The sequence below is a fragment of the Ascaphus truei genome, chromosome 7 (genome assembly GCF_040206685.1).
Source record: "Ascaphus truei isolate aAscTru1 chromosome 7, aAscTru1.hap1, whole genome shotgun sequence".
Classification (NCBI taxonomy): domain Eukaryota; kingdom Metazoa; phylum Chordata; class Amphibia; order Anura; family Ascaphidae; genus Ascaphus; species Ascaphus truei.
Window position 1 is genome coordinate 91,139,912 of NC_134489.1, and position 19,758 is coordinate 91,159,669.

General features: G+C 41.1%; 1 long non-coding RNA gene across 1 annotated transcript in view; it reads left to right on the plus strand.

The window, feature by feature from the left end:
* The window catches only part of LOC142498570 (uncharacterized), a 70,271-nt gene that overhangs the window by 36,671 nt on the left and 13,842 nt on the right, over positions 1–19,758 (plus strand). The window contains exon 2 of the long non-coding RNA XR_012802483.1: positions 12,441–12,578. This is a non-coding gene — a long non-coding RNA (uncharacterized LOC142498570). The remainder of the gene's footprint in view (positions 1–12,440; positions 12,579–19,758) is intronic.

Consider the following 19,758-nt stretch of genomic DNA (forward strand, 5'->3'; position numbering starts at 1 on the left):
CTCCTGCACCCTACCTCCTTCCCCTAGCTGCTCCATCCACCATCTGCCAATGTGCTCTCTGCCGGCGAAATGTATCAATCACCTCTCCAGGGGGATTCTTCAGCCCTGTTGGCTCCATGGCGTCACGTGGGGCGCTGCTGGGGCTCATGGGACTGGTATTCCTCTTCGAGAGCCTTCCCTGGTAGGCTAGGGCTTCGCGGGCTTTTCCGTCCCCTTCACGCGCATGCGTGATCTCCCTGGGGTCCTCCCGGCGATCCTACGCCCTGCGCATGCGCAACGCATCTTACAATGGCGGCGCCCTGCTCCGCGAACCGCCGAGACCGCAGCAAAGGGATCGCGGCCTTAACTACAGCCCGATCGCGTCCCCGGAAACCGGCCCGCTCACGTCCCCGGCAACCGGCCCGCTCGCGTCCCCGGCAACCGGCCCGAACGCGTCCCTGGCAACCGGCTCAGTTTTAATATACAACAATCAACCTTCTGCCAAGACAAACCATTTTCAAAGGCATGCGGATGGAAAAGTGAATTCCTATTTTATGAATTGCTGCTTTAATTGTGTTTACCCTTACACTATATACATTTGATCTACTATACAAAACGTGGATGATGTCTAAGGTAAATCACAGGGTATTCTATATTTGAAATGAAACATCATCTAAGTTTTAATATTAGATTTATGTTTTTATATTCTCATCATGTGAAAGTACTGTACATACAGTATAAAGATGTTGCCTTCATTAAAAGTTATAACACTGGCAACCTTTCCTGCCGATTTAGGTTTAAAATAAATAAATAAACATAAAGGATCTTTGTTAATTATGTACCTTTAACTACGTGTTGGTAAATTTTTTAATCGGGACAAATAAATGTAATTTCTACAGAAATATTATTTTCTTTCCAGGGAGCAGGGAATAATAGAATGATTTACAAACACAAGCTGAAAGTAAATTATAGTGTAATCACATGTCCCCTGAGCCAAGTCAGAATCATAAGGAAAAAATGCAACAAGTTTCATATTCCCAACAGCAAAGGTTGACAGAAAAATATGGTGTTATTTTTGTATGAGAATAAGTAATTGTATGTTGTGTTTTCCCATGAGAAATGAGAAACCTTAAAAGGAATTTGAGCGTATTGAAAGCACACATCAGAGTGATTTGTTTGGTACAACTTAGGCCCAGATTCACTAAGATCTATTAGCCTATTTAACATGACTTTAACCTAAGTTAATTCCCCTTTAATCATAATGCTGTAGTCACTAAAGCAATTAAAGTGACCAGGATTTACCCCTCTTAAACGCATGGTGATATAACTAACGGACATTATTTTAAATGATATGCAAAATGAGCTTATTAAAGCCTAAATTATATTCATCCCATATTCGCTATGCCCCTTTAAGGTTAATGCCAGGAAATAACATGACATCATTTGAAGATAACGCAGTGTTGTCCTAAAATAACATGATGTTGACCCTATGCTAATGACCTTACTTACGTCTGTTGTTTTTGCATAGAGTTACTTTAGTGAATAAGGAAAGCAATGTCCATTGTTGTTTTAGCCAAAATCACGTTATTTGCTCTGAATTAGCAGAGTTTAGGTAATCTGGGCCTTAGTTTTAAAACCTAAGCATTGTATAGCCACTCAGTATTGAAAGGCTAATCTACAAGAGCAATGTAGTAGCAAAGGAGGGAGAGGGAGCATGTGTATGATACCTTTTATTGGACCAACAAGTAGTGGATATTTTACAAGCCTTTCAAACCTCTCATGGTCCTTCATCGGGTATGGCATAAATATAGAAACAAAATATAATATACAGTATTTGTGCAAGAGCAATAGTCGAAAGCGAATGTCACTTCTCAGATATCAACAGGAATCACTGGGGGGCGACAAATCAGCCACACCAGTGCTATAGAGATGCATGCACACTACATTTATGACAAGTAAAAGGTAGATTCAAAGGTATCCTCTGACTTTTGTCCAGGGTTAGGGCCAAAACTACTGTAACTTTGATTTGGAACGAGTAATCAAAAATGGCTGTTTGCTTATGACAACAGTATAAACCTGCTGTCAGAACAATATTGTATCTGTAACCCTTGTTCCCCCTCCCCCCCCCCCAGACACAGGTGCTATATTTAGGGTGTGTGAGGGCTGGTTACATGTGCTCGAGTGGTGCATACCTGCCGGTAACAGGAGGGCATGAGCTTCCCGCGATGTTGTTGGGGAGACAGGACCAGGCTTCTGGGGTAGTTGCCTCATTCTTTTAGTGGTGGTGCAGCGCCTCCATCTTCTATACCTTCCCAGGAGTATGTGGTAGGACCCGTAAAGAAGAATAGACCCTTGGTCCCAGGGTGGATGCTCCAGAATCACACAACAGTCTTTAGTAAGATCAGCAATGTCTCTCTTTATTGTATCTAGATGACACACAGCAGCCTTGCAGCATACAGCCGCAACAACAACTGCAATAGCAGTAGCAGCACACACAGAGATCCCAAGGTGTACAGCCTTTCTCCTCTCCTCTCCTTTCCTCCAAGAGGTACTCCACAGGATATTCTGTGAGGGGCCTCAATACCCCAGTGCCCACCTCAGAGGGTCCCCTCTGGGCGGGGGTAGATCCTCCCCATCACCCCCTCATCAGGGTGAGGGGCATTGTTTCCACCGGGGCTCTGCTCACTCGCTGACTATCATAGGCCAGAGTCCTCTTAGTATCTCTCCTGCTCCCAGGAGAGAGCTCGCCCTACTCCGCTCTCTTCCAACTCCCAGGACAGACTCGGATAGACTCCAAAGTAGACTAACTGTCACTTACAGGAATGGGCTGCTAAATAGTCTCAGCCCCACCCCTCATGATGTCAGCAGGACCTCCCCTCTGTCTCATGCCTGCAGCAGAGTCAGGGGCCTGCATCTATCACTCAGGGCAGGGCTTGAAGGGGGGAAAACCCATGATTACTACTGGTGCCTGCCCTTAACAGGACTTACCTCAGTAGGAGAAAGATATGTATAGCCTGTGCTGTTTACAGGGGGCTACATATCTTTCATGAGGCCCAAGTAAGAGGAAGAGGATAACAGGTTGGGATTCTATGGGCAGAGGGGAAATTGCCCTACACGAGTGTAGTCCTTTCACAAAATGTTTATGAAAGAAACACTGAATAATAATGTGCAAATTTGTGCTGTTCTTCTGCCCTTCACAATATTTGCTATACATCATAAAAAAAACTAATGACATTGACACAATTTCAAGACCTCATTCATGTCACAGGTATGTGAGCAAATTCTGTAACAAATGTTAAAATAATCCAAAGCGTACACAATCTCAAGCAGGTACAAATAGCAATGGAATTACTGAATTACTGCACACAGTATAAAAGAGAAAACAGAGAAATATATACACAATTTGCAAAGCCTCAAAGATCCCAGTTTCCAAGCTAAATTGAACTGTCTTTTTTAAAAACAAAATGTAATGTCCTTCCATGTAAGTATTTGCCATACTTACAATTTGCCATCTTAAAATTGCATTCACATTAAAATTGCAGATAGTGGAAATGGGATAATCAACTTACAATTCCATGTGCACTATTAAAATAAGATAAATGTATTGTACATTAATAATATGTGGCAGTAAAAAAATGAAACACAGGAAATATTGTATAATTGGGGTGATATTTTAACATACAAATCTTTTGTTGTATTTATTGATTAAGGAAACACAAGCTTGGGACTGGTCTCCAAACAACCTTTCCAGACTGGAGCTAAAATGATTGGCAATGGACAGTATATGACTCGATATTCCAAAATATTGGGCGCAGCAAATTAAGGTTTATTCCAACCTCACTTGCTGAACGGGTATAAATGACAATGTGGGTTCAATCCAATGTCCTGAGCACATGAGGGGACCCAGAAATATCATAAAAATCCTACTTTGATCTGTTGTCCCTACTGCTGGTTATATGGAAAACTAACAGATTTAATTAACTGCCTGACCAGAGCAGCTGTTACCTCGTATAAAACCCTGAACATTGATGCCTGGCTTTCTGCAGTTGCTATTTCATGTGCCAGTGGCATAAGACTGATGGTGTGTTTATGCAAAATTGCACAGCATGGACCCTCTTGCAATAGGCTCAACGTAAGATCTTCTCTCTGTTCTTCATGGGGCATAATAAAGTATCGTCCCAAGTTATTTAATGATATCCTGGCTCAAACCAATCAGCAAGAAGTACTCCAAAATGTGATATTATACACCAATTGTTTGATTACTTATCCTTCTTTACAAGTGTAGCACACTTTCCTTATGACTAAGGGAACTACACGTGCTGATATACCTGTTCGCTCACATGAGGCCTAAGCCTCCACCACTGGGAGCCTGGGGTGAGCTCTTTCTCCTCTTGTACAGCGCCTCGACCTTTGAGGGATCCCAGCGTTGGCGGGATAACCCCTCAAAATTAACCAATAACAATAATAAGTGATACACACACAGATAAATACTAAGGATTACTGACACACGCACATATAATAACAATCACAATGCCCCCAAAGCAATACCCACACAAAACCCAACACCAAGAGTGAGCCCCCCAAAGTACTGAGGGTGCCATGGGCACCTTTGGAGGAGTGTTCTATGTGTCTGCACATGTTTTGTTATGTAGTTTAATAAATTGTTTTTAATTTTTGGGGGCTGGTGAGTTTTCTCCTTTTTTCTTTCTGGACTGGCAGTCACCTCAATCTATTTTTGTGGTCCACACGAGCAGGCCCACCCAGATGTGTGGTAGCGCTACCCCCCCCCCCCTGGGTATAATGAAGATGTCGGTTAGCAGAGCCGCATCTGATGTCCCACGACGTGGGGTCTACCAAATCCCCTCTCACCTTACAGGTGTGATCCGCCTCATGGGGGAGCTCCAGCAGGAGTGTCTCTCGTATTGTCTATAATGTGGCCTGTGGCCTGGTCCCAGACCACAGGCTGCAGGCCACAGGTCACCGTGTGGCATCTGTCCGACGGCGCAGTAACTTGGGTAGAAATCTATAAGAGGGAGGGTTCCTATCTAGGCCCTTCCCCACAACACTTTTCTTAGTAGGGATCGGGGCCTAACTGGGGCCTACGGGGCAAGTCTAGGCCTAATCCAGGGAAGCACTACTCCCTGGACACTACCACAGTACAGCTGGTCTCAGCTTTTTTTGGGAGGTTAGTGGCCCCTCCCCCCAATGGTTTAAGCTCGCCCCTCCCCACTTTACAAGTTCGCAAGTCAGTTTCATTTTACTGGGTTCCACCAGATCCAATGCTGATCATTCTTAGCGTAATTATAGAGGTAAATAAGAATTTTAACTCAGGGAGTTTAGGACCTGCTAATGGTCATGCCTTGAAGTGGCTAGCAGGCATAAGACGCTTTGGCCAAAGGGTTGAACTAAATTACCCTTTTTCAAGAGAATATATAGGTATTGCAGTGTGTATTTTTGTCACATTGGAAATAGTTTGGGCATCTTTTTTGTTTTTTGTTGTATACATTTAGCCACGCCCACTAGCACTCCATTTGACACTTATATACACATATATATATATATGTATAGGCGGGGTTGCAGACCTGCCTAAGACATGCAGATGAGCATACAGTTGTATTTACATTTGCATATTTGCTTTGCTGTGGAGGGCTTTTGTCACTTTTTTTACTCACCATAACTTAACTCAGTATATATATATATATATATATATATACGATATTTTTGTTCAACCCCTTGAATTAAAGCTGAAAGTCTGCACTTCTATTGCATCTATATACACACACAGTTAGGTCCGAAAATAATTGGACACTGACACAATTTTCATCATTTTGGCTCTGTACGCCATCACAATGGATTTGAAATGAAACAACCGAGATGCAATAGAAGTGCAGACTTTCAGCTTTAATTCAAAGGGTTGAACAAAAATATCGTATGAAACGTTTAGGAATTGCAACCATTTTCATACACAGTCCCCTTATTTCAGGGGCTCAAATGTAATTGGACAAATTAACGCAATCATAAATAATTTTTTTATTTTTAATACTTTGTCGAGAATTCTTTGCAGGCATTGACTGCTTGAAGTCTGGAATGCATGGACATCACCAAACGTTGAGTTTCCTCCTTTGTGATGCTTTGCCAGACCTTTAATGCAGCTGTCTTCAGTTATTGTTTGTTCGTGGGTCTTTCTGCCTTAAGTTTTGTCTTCAGCACGGGAAATGCATGCTCGATCGGGTTGAGATCAGGTGATTTACTTGGCCATTGCAGAATATTCCACTTCTTTGCCTTAAAAAACTCCTTGGTTGGTTTCGCAGTATGTTTTGGGTCATTGTCCATCTGTAAAGTGAAGCGCCGTCCAATCTACTTCGCTGAATTTGGCTGAATCTGAGCAGACAATATATCCCTATACACTTCAGAATTCATCCGCCTGCTTCTGTTTTCTGTCACATCATCAATAAACATGCCATCACAGTGCCTCCACTGTGTTTTACAGATTATGTGGTAAGCTTCGGATCATGAGCCGTTCCAAGCCTTCTCCATACTTTTTTCTTCCCATCATTCTGTTACAGGTTGATCTTAGTTTCATCTGTCCAAATAATGCTGTTCCAAAACTGGGCTGGCTTTTTTAGATATTGTTTGGCAAAGTCTAGTCTGGCCTTTCTATTCTTGAGGTTTATGAATGGTTTGCACCTTGTGGTAAACCCTCTGTATTTGCTCTCGTGAAGTCTTCTCTTTATGGTAAACTTGGATAATGATAAGCCTGCCTCCTGGAGAGTGTTCTTCACCTGGCTGGATGTTGTAAAGGGGTTTTTCTTTAAAATGGAAAGGATCCTACAATCACCCACCACTGTTGTCTTCCGTGGACGTCCAGGCCTTTTTGTGTTGCAGAGCTCACCAGTGCGTTCTTTTTTTCTCAGAATGTACCAAACTGTTGATTTGGCTACTCCTAATGTTCCTGCTATCTCTCTGATGGGTTTTCTTTTTTTTGCAGCCTAAGGATGCCCTGTTTCACTTGCATTGAGAGCTCCTTTGACTGCATGTTGTGGGTTCACAGCAACAGCTTCCAAATGCGAATGCCACACCTGGAATCAACTCCAGACCTTTTACCTGCTTAATTGATGCTGAAATAACGAAGGAATAGCCCACACCTGTCCATGAAACAGCTTCTGAGTCAATTGTCCAATTACCTTTCGTCCCTTGAAAAAGAGGGGGCTACATATTAAAGAGATGTAATTCCTAAACCCTTCCTCCAATTTGGATGTGAATACCCTCAAACTAAAGCTGATAGACTGCACTTTAAGCCCATTATTTAACTGTAACTTGAATTTATTTTGGTACACAGCCGAAATAACAAAACTTGAATCAGTGTCCAATTATTTCCGGACCTAACTATATATATGATGTGGTAATGTTGGGGTTTCTCAGAGCTTGTTGGGTATCTGTGTGTTTATTAAATATGCATTATAATATATTTATAGTAGAGAAACAAAGAAAAAGTTATACTTTAGCAATAACACATAGAAAAAAGTCTTAACATTTAGCATTAAGGTGAGGGAAGAACAAAAAAGAAGAGATACTGGATGAATTGTAGTGTTACTGTTTGTGATGGAAAAGGGCATAATGGGGTTTTATAATGGGGTTTTATTGAGGTGGGGTTATGAGCAGCTCAGTTTTTTGATATAGTGAGTTTAACGCTTCTACCAGGATGTGATGGCTATGAGACAGTTAGAGACCTAGGGCTAATTTGCAGATATATTTTTCTGTATTGATATATGTTGTGTGTGTTGTTGTGTGTCATCTTCATAAAGGTGATACTTATAATCAAATAGATTAATAAGGTCACCAAGGGAGAGTGTGAAAGAGAAGAGAGAGCTTCCAGAACTGAGCCTTGAGTTACACCAACAGATAGATCAACAGAGGAAAACTAGGAGTTAGCATAGATACACAAAAGGAATGATAGCGGTAGAACAATAACCAGGAGATGGTTATCCCAAACACCAAAAACGTGGAGAGTGTGAAAGAGAAGTGGGTGATAACAGTATTAAAAGCCACATACAGATCGAGTAGAATGACAATGTACTGTAGTAATGTCCTCAAGATTTAGCAATGTGGAGGTCATTGCTATCTTAGGTAGCACACCTAATGTTCCTTTAGATTTCCAAATATTATAGTGTACTGTATATTACCAACATTGTGGTGTATATGACCAATATCAATGTACTGTATATATTACTTTTAGGTTACCAAATATCATCTCAACAGGAATTTTCCTTAAAGTTGCCGGTGGTTATGATGAGTAAAAGGTGACAAAAACCTTCCACTACAGAAGTCACACTGTTACATTGCAGCCAGAAAACAGACATGAATGGCTTCATGCATCTTACATACTGTATAGAATAGATGTAGCCAAACATACAGTCCCTGGAGCTGCGGAGAAAAACACAACAGTAAAAGCTTTTTTTTTCTGCAGTGCATTCTGTGCTATGGATGTCTGAGACAGCGACACCTTTTTACGCAGAATACAAAATGAAAAATAAAATTTAAAAAAACACAGAAATAGTGCACCAAAGACAATCTAAATTCTCAGGAACACGTGACTGATTTATTAGGTAACATGTATGCAGCCAATAACATTGTACACATTTGTAAGATACATTTTTTTAATTGTGCACAGGAAACAGGTAAAAGCACCATCAATAGATTGTGTTACAGATCACATTAGCGTTATCTAAAAGTTGCTGCTTTTCTTTAGACACAAGCATTATACCAGGCTGTGGAAGATGCTATTCACAGTAGCAGTAATGGGCTCTATGGCCGCCAGCACAAACCATTTAAAACTTAGGGGCTCCTGGTGATTCTGCTAGTTTGTTTTGGTCGTGTTGCTATCCTGCAAGACATTTTCAAGAGAGTTGTTTTCATATTCTCCGTAAATATCATGGTGTAATCTATTTCACATGAGACACTTTCTGTTATATTGATCCTTAAAAGTCTTTGTTGCCCAATGATGAATTGTTTTGTAACCTTATATCCACAAAATACTTTAATCAAATTCACATTGTGCATATTTGAAAATCAAATGTTGTTTCACATTGTTAATAGAGATGGGAGAATTGTTTTGACCAGTCTGATATTGTGGATAGGCAATATGTGATTTGAGACAGGACTCCAGGTCAGGTCAGATACAGGTCAGGTACCAACGCAGGTACAGATAGATAAGGTTGTGCTATTAGCATAGCGATGATAGTTGAAGCCAAAAGGTGATAGTGAGGTCACCCAGCAAATGTATATACAGAAAGAAGAGTGAATGACCTAAAACAGAGACTTGAGTCGACCCAAAATATAGATCCATTGAGGTAGAGGAGGACACAGAAGAAGCAGTGAGAGAGGTAGGAGGAAAACGAGGAGATGGAAGTGCCACGGATGTCAAGAGAGTGATTAATGTGCAGGAGAGATGGTCAACATCTTTGAAAGCATAGGAAAAAGTAAGGAAGAATTAGAAAGGAGTGGTTTCCTTGAGATTTGGCAATATGGAGGTTATTAGGTGCTTTGGTAAATGTGGTTTCCGTTGAGTATGTTATGGAGAAACTTAATTTGAAGGAGTCTAGTAGGTTATGGGAGATAATAAAATCAAGTATGCGTAAAGAAAAAAGGCAATAGGACAATAGTTAAAAAGAGAGATACAGTATAGTACAGGGTCTTATTCTTGAGAATATGTCTAAGAATAGCATGCAGAACAGACCCAGAGTAAAGAGATGAGATCAATATATGAGTGAGGATGGTGCAGTGAGAGGTTTAAGGAGATGGGAGTGGATGGGGTCAAGGACATATACTTAAATCAATTGAAAAAATACTAATTTGTCAACATATATGTATGCTATTGATTGGCTTTGGTTTTATATTGAATACATTTTATAACACAACTGGCTCATTCACCAAATGGTGCTAAAAAACGGATTTAGTTCATGATATCACTTATAATAACTCACTAGATGCTACCCTTTAAAGCTTATTTCCATGATAACATACACTATTTTAAATTAAATATCTGTCCTATCTATATGTCCTACTGTATTCAAAACTGTTTTATCTACAAATAATAACTAAATAATAGTGCAGGCATTAGATATTCAGCTGGTATTCATTGAACAGTATTATCCATAAAGCCCAATGTTTGAATTCTCACTGATATGCTTTGCTACAAGTTAGAATCATGTCAATCCTAATGGATCAGTCCCACTTAGAAAGTCGTACTGCATTTATAAAACAGTACCATTTAACTTGTTCTAACATTTATGTTTTATATTCAATGATTACTTACATCTAACAAATATTCTCAAAAGCTTACAAACAGCAAGCTTTCCTGTGCCTCACAGAAAGTATACAATACACATTTAATCATTCATATGGGCTGCAAAAAAATGTGATTCTAAGAACAACAAATACAAACAAATGATTAATACATGTGGATCTTTACAAAACTAGACTGCAGGCTAGAGCTGACACTTGGGATCCATGTACTAATTAGTGATAAACAACACAGAGAACCACCGCAAGCTCATTTTAGGAACCTCAGGGCCCCCACAAAATATATATGTATATAAGTGTGAAAATGGAGAGCTATTGAGCGTTGCAAATGTATACAACAAGCAACAAAGAAGCCCAATGCTACATCCAATATGACAAAAATACACAGTAAAATACTTATATACTGTATTCTCTTGAAAACTCACCCCTCCCCACTTCCCAAGTCAGCAGGTCTTTTTCATTTTACTGGATATAGATCCAATGTTGGTCTTTCTCCCTCCTAATAGAGGTAAATGAGAATTGTAATCCTAATAGAGGTATATTAGTATTTTATCTGGTAGTGTTAGGACCAGTGAACTGGGTCTGCCTTGTCATGGCTCACAGGCTTACAATGCTTTGGCCAAAGGGTTAAACTAAATGACAATTTGTCAAGAGAATATATTAGTATTTTACTGTGTATTTTTTTCATATTGGATGTAGCATTGGGCTTCTCTGTTACTAATCAGTGATCCCAATATCTTGTATCTGCAGCCCAAGTCAATCTTACAGAAAACACATTCATTCAACACTCTTCAGCATCACCAGTTAATACACACCTCATTCTCACGCCAAATCAGAATCACTGCATAATTCATTTAATAGAAGAATGCTTTTTCTTTTCTGTTTGCATACTGTAGACAGTCAAGTATTTCCGTCTTTTTTTTATAGAGGGTTGTTTTCCTAAATTTTCAGTTGTAGGAGGAGGCTTCTTCTGCCCTTAAGTGCTATGGTGTAAAACAATCTGCTGTGTCATTTTAAAGTACTACAGCCTTGGCCCCTTTTATTCTCCAACATCTCCGATTTTTTTCGGGGATTTTTTCCGAATGCTACGCACTTCACCGCACTTCACCGCGTTCATGCCGCATTCACACAGCATTCATGTTGCATATATATTCAATATTACGAGCGCTAAAATACCGGAATATATTCCGGAAAAAAAAAATACTGCATCTGCCCGCGGTTATCAGAGTTGTGCCGATACGGCCGCATTAGGATAAAGGCGGCCGCAGCTGTATAATAAATTTTTACATTAAAATGCTCTCCAGTATTTATCTGCCATTCATGTCCTCAGCAATTACTGCCTTTTACTAAAGTGTTAATGTAGCAAAAATTTGTCACAATCAGTGAGGTGGATGTGGGCAAATTGTATCAATCCTAGTCATGTTGATAGCTCAATAATTCCTTTAACTAATCCAAAACATTTATTCTACACATTTTAAAAGATGATCAGCTTTCTAAAAGAACACGTGTAGTGTCAAAACTTGATTCCTATGATGCTGGAAAAGACTGTAATGATTACATACAGTATTCACTGAACACTACTGGGTCAATTCAATTGTTTTGTGGATGTTTCAGATGCCCAAAACTCCCATACAGGCTTTACTATAATACACTTGTGTTTTATTAATCTGCATTGTGTAGTAAGTAGATTTAATATTGTAGTAGAATATGGGAGATACATAAAATCTTTATATGATTAATATAGATGTGAAGAATGCTTAAAGCAACCATCCGGTGCTCAAAGGTAATATAGAGGCTTTTTATTAACGACAATCTTCCATGATTGAAGAACAACAAACTGTCCTTGAGAGTCCCAAAAAATGTGATAGCAGTAATCATTACTATAAATATACGCAAAGGAAAGACACAAAAATGTACCCAGGAACCTTTGTTATTTAGGGATATAGATGGGCAAATGTTGGGGGGCGGACCTGGATCCACAGCGGATTGGCCGGTTCCTTTGATCCGCGGATTTCAGAGGCTCAGTCTTCAAAGGGGGCGATTTGTGTTTTGCTAATTTTTTATTATTATTGACAATACACTGCATGGATTCTGCAATCCGTTGACGGATTTAGAAGAATCCGCCAATGATTATGGCATTCCCTTCATTCTCTCTGCAGGGACACTCCGGTGGGCAACAAACTGTGCGGTAAAGTTACAACAATAATTAGAATGGCGAAAAATGCTGCGCAACCAAACAAAGGGAAGTGGATTCCAGTTGAAAAAGAAGAATTTATTTGCTCATGGTACAAAAGGAGGTACAGGCAATTCTCCTATGCGTTTCACGCTGCTAGCCCTTTATCAAGACCCTATGTGCCTTACTAACTACCTCCCTGTACCTCTCTTGCCTTTTACCCCCAAACCAGTAGAACATCTCGTATTCTCCCGTATGATCAACTACTGTATCTCAATTCCCATTCCCTCCTGGACCCTTTACAATCAGGCTTCCATACAGATCTCTCAATGGAAACTATGCTCCAATGATTTACATGAATCAAAATCACAAGCTCATTTTTCCCTACTTCTCTTACTCGTTCTCTCTGCTGCCTGCAATACTGTTGGTTCACTCTCTTCTCCTTCATATTCTAAACTATCTTGGTATTCGCAACCAAGCTCTATCCTGGCTCTCGTCACACCTCTCCCATCGTACATTCTGGTCCCTGTTGCTACATCTCCCATTGATCTGTCTGTTAGTGTACGTCATGGCTCTGTCCTGGGGTGTCTTCCAATCTCTCTCTACACACTATCACTTTGTGACCTAATCCACTCTTTTGACTTTAGGTATTATCTCTATACAGATATTGCTCCTACTATACCAACCATTGTGCCCAATGACTACCATCTACTACACGTATTCCCTCACCTGCTGTCTCTGTAAGTCTCCCAACATACCGCTTAGATTGTAAGCTCTTTGGGGCAGGGATTTCCTTCCCTATTGTCTGATTTTGTTTGATACATTTATTGTATTAAAATTACATGTACTGTATTGTCTATTTTGTAATGCACTGAGTACACTGTGGGCGCTATATAAATAAAGATACATAAAGATACACATACATACATGCATATATTGTGACACATTTACTGGATAAGGAATTTTAAACTTCCAAGAGCCCCAATCAAATGGAAAGTGAAGACTAATGGAAAGTCAAGGAAATGAGAGCGCGGAGTTGGAGGTAGTATTACAACAAAGAAAAAAATGTTACAGCTGCTGGGATAATAACAGGTGGGACAATCCCAAAGTCCTTATTACAGCATCAACTAAAATATGGTTCAGAGCACAATGTACTGTGTGGAGGTCAGCTGCAAGCTGTGAGGCTTCATTGAAAAAGTATGGTTTGAAAGCTTCCTGGCTGATGTGTGGGGATGGTGAAATCCAAAGCATTCATGCACCCAAGGGAAGTAGTAGAAATAAGATGACTGGTAAGATAGATGGAATTTGGGGGAAAGAAGTCATTTATTTTTTTCGCTACATTCTTATTTTTTGCTCTATTCTACGAAAGGGTTTGCCTTTAGGAGAGAATAATTACACTTTTCGGTCAGTGGAAATTTCATTGACATATTTCTGTTGCTACTTCATTACAACATAATTTAGCTTTGCACCTGTTTTGTTGAACGGTAACACCACCAGGATACTAAATCAGTGGTGTGCAGAATATTATATGATGTAGATGTTTACTTGTATCACTGCAGTCAGACATACACACACAATTTTACTTTGCACTTATAGTTACATTTCTACTTTACAGTTTGCAATTCTTATAGCAGTTTACATTGAAATTGAAAGTGTGGCTTTGCCTTGTGTCACTAGCCAGAAAATGCAAGCCTTCATTTGATAGAATTTTAGTGCAGGGGCTTGAAGGGATTGGATTTGCCACCCTCCCTCTATGTCTTGATTAACTGGATCTCTAATAAGAATAGTGCAATGTTTACCATGGACGTGTGCCTGAATTGCTATGTTCTTAATGTGAATAAGAAGCAAAATGTGGCACACTGTGAGTGCTAATTTGCATGTCATTACCAAAAACCATTTGCTACAGTGAAAGCACGGTATGCTGTGCAGTTATGGGGTAAAACAGGTTTGTGGACCTGTATCAGACACGTGAACATGCTCATAAGAGTTTTTTATCATTGCTATGCTCTGACACATATCCCTCAGAAGTGTAGCTGTGGGCCATGGCTATATATACTGGCAACTAGTTCAAGGTGTGAGTAGGATCTTGGCCAGTCTATCTGCCGATTTTTTTACTACAGTATATGATACCAAAGTTGCTAGGATTGGAATACAAAACTAGGTTTGGATCATTATTAGAGATGGGCGAAACCGCCCAAATCCGTTTCCCAGATTTTCTCGCATTTTCAACCCAAAATCCGTTTCACAGTGTAAAATGCGCAAACGGATTTGGTCGGGTTTTAATCCATGCGGTTCATCAAAAACCGCCACCAGATACAACCCGTGGACGGATTTGTAGAATCCAATCCGCAGATTCAGCAATCAGTTGGTGGATTCTTAATAATGCGCCAACGGCTTCTCCAATTTGTATTATAAGAAATATGTTAAAATTCTAGCCCCACATATGCTAAAATTGTTTAATGGTGTACTGGAGGGGGCCTCCTTTCCGGCACAGATGCTCCAGGCGTCCATCTCGGTGATCCACAAACCTGGAAAGGACCCGGCAGACTGTAAGAGCTACCGGCCCATTTCACTGATTAATTCGGATATCAAAATCTATTCTAAACTTATAGCGAACAGGGTGGGTAGTGTCCTTCCCAGGTTAATCCACACGGATCAGGTAGGGTTTATAGGAGGAAGGCAAGCGGCAGACAACACTAGAAGAATCATAAACCTGATTGATCTAGCCCAAAAGAAAAATATACATTCTATGGTGTTGAGTCTGGACGCGGAGAAAGCCTTCGACAGAATAGACTGGCCCTACTTAACGGAAATGCTGGGGCATTTCTCTTTGGGGGACGCCTTCTGTGGGCCATCATGGCGCTGTATGAGGGTCCAACGGTGAGGGTGAGGCACCAGGGTTTTCCCTCTGAGCAATTCCACATAAAAAGTGGAACGAGACAGGGATGCCCGCTGTCGCCGTTGCTGTTTGTCCTTTGTATAGAGCCCTTGGCGACGCACATACGTAATAGCCCCGACATAACGGGAATCTCAGAGGGAGAGCAAGAGTATAAGGCCGCTCTATATGCGGACGATGTTATCCTAACATTATCTAAACCGCTCACGTCCCTTCCTAATGTATTTGAAATTCTGAACAAATTTAACCATATTTCTGGCTTTAAGATTAATCAGTCTAAATCAGAAGCCCTCAATATAAATCTTCCCAAAGAAGTCGAAAAACTGATTGATCTCAACTTTAATTTCAAATGGCAACCCTCCGCTATCAAATATTTAGGGGTATATCTTACAAGGGACTACAAAACCTTATACAAAGCAAATTTTCCCAGGTTCATAAAGACGTTGAGGGAGGATCTTAGAGTATGGGCAAAGGCGGGCATCTCATGGATTGGAAGGATACACTGCGTGAAGATGAATCTCCTTCCAAGGATGTTATATCTTTTCCAGAGCCTACCTATACCATTGGTCCATTCTGACATCCTCTCCCTTCAGTCAGCAATAATGAAATTCATTTGGAATAAGAAAAACCCAAGGATTGCTAAGGGAATACTGACGAGACCCACGTCAAGAGGAGGGCTAGCGGTACCATGTTTGTTCGCCTACTACAAAGCGGCCCAATTGGCCCAAATTCTTCAATGGCACACAGACCCAAGCCTTAGGAGATGGGTAGAGTTGGAGAAAAAATGTTGTGCACCGATTGATATCCAGAAGCTGATCTGGCTGCCCAAGAGAAGGGCGCGTCAGATCGGCACACCGCTACAGACCATTGCCAACTCTATTCGATTGTGTGGAGGACACTAAATTTCGTTGTAATTTAACCACAAAGGCATCACTCATGACGCCAATCATCGGCAACCCAGATTTCGCTCCGGGCCTGAATAGTAAAAACATGAATTATTGGATACAAGCAGGCATTACCCGACTTCATGATCTGGAGGGCAGAATACATATACAATCATTTGAGCAAATTAAATCTGCAAAGAATATTCCAAATACAGAATTTTTTAGGTACCTCCAGATCAGGGATTTCTACAATAAAACCCCAGTTAGACCAAAACGCACTAATTTTGAGCAGCTGTGTTCCAGAGGGACGGACACAAGGGGACTCACATCTAGGATGTACGGGGAGGTGGTCTGTCCGAAAACGACAAGCGAGACCCGGTTGCACTACATTCGCCAGTGGGAGACAGACTTAGGGGAGACATTAGAGGACGAGGAATGGGAGCAGATCACACAAGCAGCAGCTAAAAGCTCCATCTGTACCACACTAAATGAGAACGCGTATAAGGTCCTGATGCGGTGGTACTACACCCCAACTAGATTAGCTAAATTTGTTAAGGGCTACTCCCCGCTCTGCCCGAAACAGTGTGGGGAGGTGGCCGACCTGCAACACATGCTGTGGTCCTGCACAAAAGTGGTCCCGATTTGGGAACAGATTAGAGACTGGTTACAGCGGATTCTCGGTTGGGAGATCCCCCTGGACCCGTGGTTGTTCCTGCTGGGCAGACGGATCCAGGGTATGCCAAATGCGACGCATAAATTAATCGCGCATTTTGCAATAGCCACTAGATGCGAGATTGCAGCACTATGGAAGCAGCCAGTAATCCCAATTATCCCCAAGATTCGGAATCGGATTTGGCACGTTTGCCGGATGGAACAATTAACGAGTTTAGTTAATGACACCGGCACAAACTTTCTAAAGGTCTGGTCACCCCGGCTGGCACAGACGGATATCCCTGGGGTGGACGCCACCGCAATCCTGCTATAATAGTTACGGACGCGTTCTCCTTTGGAGGTCAGAGACCAGACGACAAATAGTGACGAACAGGTAGGTGACAGCCCCCTGGGTAGTAACCCAATGCGCCATTTCTATAGAATTAATGCGATAAACTAGAGAGGGAAGCAACATAACAAAAAGGGATATCTACAAGGAAAAGAAGCTGGAAAGCGACTACAAGTCGACAGGAATACCTCGAGAAGACCCCACCCCCCCCTCCTTCCTCCCCTGCCCGTTGTCTGGTTTGTCTTGTTTGTCCTATACACTGGCGACACACTTTATTTGAGCTCGGCTAGTCCCACGAATTCGGGTATACCCGGGTGTATTGAGGTTTGTGACTGTTTTCTGCCCGAGTGCATTGGGTTATTTTCCAGGCAGGGATTGAAGCATTTTATTCCCGCTGGCTGCAATACTGCACAGTATATATATATATACTGCATTACAATTCATGAATTTATGCCATCTGGTAGACACGCGAAGCATTGCAGCCTATTAAATCCTAATCATTATCATTTAACAGATCAGCCGCCCGTCAGCCAGGCATGAACCCAGGCTGGGAAGGCAAACGTAACGGGGCTTGTCAGAGGTGAGGAGCGGCGCATTCCAGGTATCTGCCAGGTACATACTGGGTATTTGCTCGAATAAAGTGTGTCGGTGCAGTATGTATGATCTCTGTTTCATACTGGAGAAGTTATGATAACCGCATGTTTGAGTAAAAAAAAAATTATTGGGGAGTTGTACTACAATGGGATGTGATATAATGTCAAAATTTGTGACCCCAATAAAGAAAATTTGAAGTGGAAAAAAATAATGCGCCAACGAATTGCTGAATCTGCTGAGTGGATCTGACTACGGGTTGCGGAATCCGTGGAGTATATTGTTAATAAGAATTAAAAATCCGAGAATACGAGAGGAAGAATGGTCATGGTCACAGTTCCGGCATCAGGGTTGGAGAGAGGGAGAGAGAGAATGATCGTGGTCACAGTTCTGTGGTAAGGGCTGGAGAGAGGCAGTGAAGTCCCGAGACAGGCAGGGGTCTGATGCAAGCGAGGCAAGCGAAACAGCAACCACAGGTTCCAATAGGAGACAAGGTAGGGAGAACCTTGCACTGGAAAGGAGAGAGGAGAATAGAAGGCTTATAAAGGGTAAGGACATCACCTGAAACAGATGCTGATGTCCTGCCTCGGCAGCCATGTTGGTACAGGCAGTGAGGTCAAGCAACATTCATGTTGGAAATCCTCACAGCGTACTATTGAATTTGTGTGCATACGTGGTATATGCCAACTGAATGAAATACAGATGCATTCCATTCAATTACTGCGCATGCGCACTCTTTACCTACAACATGTACTGTAGTAGCTCCCTCCCCTGGCTTCCTTTAAAAGCAGACCACTTCCACTTCCTGGTTGACAGTTTAATGTTCCTTGTGGAGCATACCAGAGATACCTGTGAGATATGCTAATGGCTAGATTCGCCTCACGTGTGAGCAGTGCCGCTCAAAAGTATGATGTGACAGTGATGCTACCCATCTATACTAGTTTAGCTCACACTGCTCAAGCTGCTGCCTTGAAAAGCGGTGCTTGTGGGTTCTAGTCCTGTTGGGCCTGACACCAGTACACCATTCCAGTCATTAGGTTGGTACTTATGCTTATCCCCTCTATGTAGTTGGTATGGAAATCCTTTTAGGAAGTGTGGGACGGGATTTAAATATACTTTACATAGCCATTAGCATATCTCCCAGGCAGGTACCTCCGGTGAGCTCCTTTTTCAGCACAGGCATCTCTCTCTAATTTATTTTGAGGGACGTTTGAGGGGATATACACACGCACACGCAGACAGTAGTAAATTGAAAGGCTCCCTTTTGTAAAAAAAATCCATGAAATTCTGGGAAATGGCTTTGGACTGGTTTCGCTCATCTCTCATTAGCATTCCCTGTGCAAGTGAATGGGTTACATTTAACATACTGCAAGACATTCTGAACATACCAAATCAAGACAATTTGTTCTCATGCTCAATAATATCCTGTATGAAGTAAAATTAATTAGTCATCAAATCTGAATTGTAGAACAGTGCTAAGCCATTGAGAAACAGTGTTATAGAGGATACTGAAAGTGTTCCTTTACATCATGTTCAATTATTTTGTTTCCTGTCTTATTAACTTTAGACCAAAATATTCTTGCAATCGTAGTAAAGCGCTCTCCTTATTTCATTAACTAGTGCACAACTGCCTGGTCAGTAACAAACACGTTTTGGGCAAGTAAGTGTTCCATTTGTAAAAGTTTGCAAAATGAAGCCCGCCACTTTATTTAAAAATGTAAGTATTTGACAAACATCAAACACTTAATTGCCAATGCTCGTGTATTTATACAGTATTTGACTTTTCAATATATAAAAAAAACTGCCAACCCTTAAACATCCTGGTTTATGTTTATTATGCTTTTTCAAAGCACTTCAAAAATTAATAATTCAATGTTCTAATATCAACTGTCATTTTAGCTACGATAGAATTAATAATTCATTAGAGTGTTAT